Source organism: Phoxinus phoxinus (assembly GCF_949152265.1).
Source record: "Phoxinus phoxinus genome assembly, chromosome: 8".
NCBI lineage: Eukaryota > Metazoa > Chordata > Actinopteri > Cypriniformes > Leuciscidae > Phoxinus > Phoxinus phoxinus.
In genome coordinates, this window is record NC_136883.1 from 3,285,681 (window position 1) to 3,287,404 (window position 1,724).

The window sequence follows — 1,724 nt, forward strand, 5'->3', positions numbered from 1 at the left end:
CTTGGGGAAAACTGTCTCTCTAAGCCAACGCACAAAAAGCGTTGGAGAGCCAGAGGATATTCTGCAATGACCGTGCACAAGAAAGCTTTTAAAGGCATAGGCTAGTACAGACATCATTTAGTCAACTTCATATGGTTTCAAACCTGATGAAAATTCACATTGACCCTTGTTCTGCAAATTTATTTTCAATAGGAATCCACACGATCACAAATTTTTGCGGTTAAAGTTGGTCATGGAGATTTGCCGCGTGAGCAAACAGAGAGGTCTTTGGTTTAAAAGCCAAAATTTCTGTATTGTGGCCGACTAGGCTGTGCTTGTCAATGGTTTTCCTGGGACTAAAACTTCCTTAAAAAGGATGCAAAAGCACCATAAAAGTATTCTAAAAGTGGTCCATGTGACTCTCAAGCCACATAATTAAAGTCTTCAGAAGAAATATGATTTTTTTGTGTGAGAAACAGATTCAAATTTAAGTTATTATTCATGTTATTATTCAGTTCTCAAGTGAAGATTATAAATGAATGAGTAAAGATCTAAGTTTCAGCCACTTTGTCACGAAGCTGGACTACAGAGGACTTGAAATTTAGCATATGCACAATTTTTATGATACTTTCATGGTTCTTTTGCATCCATTTTAAAGCTTGACAGCTTCAGTCTGCAACAGCATGGAAAAGAAAGCAATTTTTTTGGAACAATGACCAAATATTTCATGCTTGAGTGAACCGTCCCTTTAAATATCTATTTCTCTCTCTTTTCTCTGCTAAGCGCACAGTCCTTCTCCTGAGCTCCAGCAGTCTAGCGTTTCTTACCTGAGGTTATAATACTTAGACTGTGAAATCATCTATCCACCACCGGCCCCCAACTCCCTCAACTTTGCAGCGCTCTCGTATAGCAGATCTTTAATATTTATGGTTGTCAGCCGAGGGAGCGGAAGGGGTCTGAGGGGTGGAGGTCTACACTCCTGCTTTCTTCGCAGTGCTGGCGGTTTAGCAGACAGAGCCCAGGCATGGCCTCCATGTTGAAATGATTAGGACACAGGAAGCTGAACCTGACACTGCTGACACCAGGCCTCAGCGCCACATCCTGACCACAAGACCCTCACTGTGCCGGAGAGCCCTTCGTCATGACAGCCAGACGCTGATTTACACCTTCTGATAAGAGGAACTTGGACATGGAGACGGAGGGTGGGAAATTAAACTCTAGCAGAATCATCATGAGCATTCGAGTAAATTATGAAAGTGATAAAATGTATATTTGTTCTTTAATTTGCACAACAATATAGGTAAAAGAGTCACTATCCCAAAAACAATTAAAAAAATAAATAAATGATATATATATATATAGATATATATAGATATATATATATATATATATATATATATATATATATATATATATATATATATATATATATATATATATATATATATATATTAAATGCCCTAAATTGATAAGATGTGTTAGTTGTTATAGGTTTCATACAGTGCACATTCAATATATACATCTTACATCGTATTTTCGTCATGTCGGCACCAAGTGAACCAAAAACATCCCCACCCAACTATATATACTGTACATATACATGCATATATATCAATATACATACATAAAACAAAAACTAAATAAAACAAATTAAATAAAAATATACATAATACATTAAACAAAAAAAATATATATAAAATAAAATAAAAATAACTTGAATGGCTAAAATTAATTTGATTTAAATA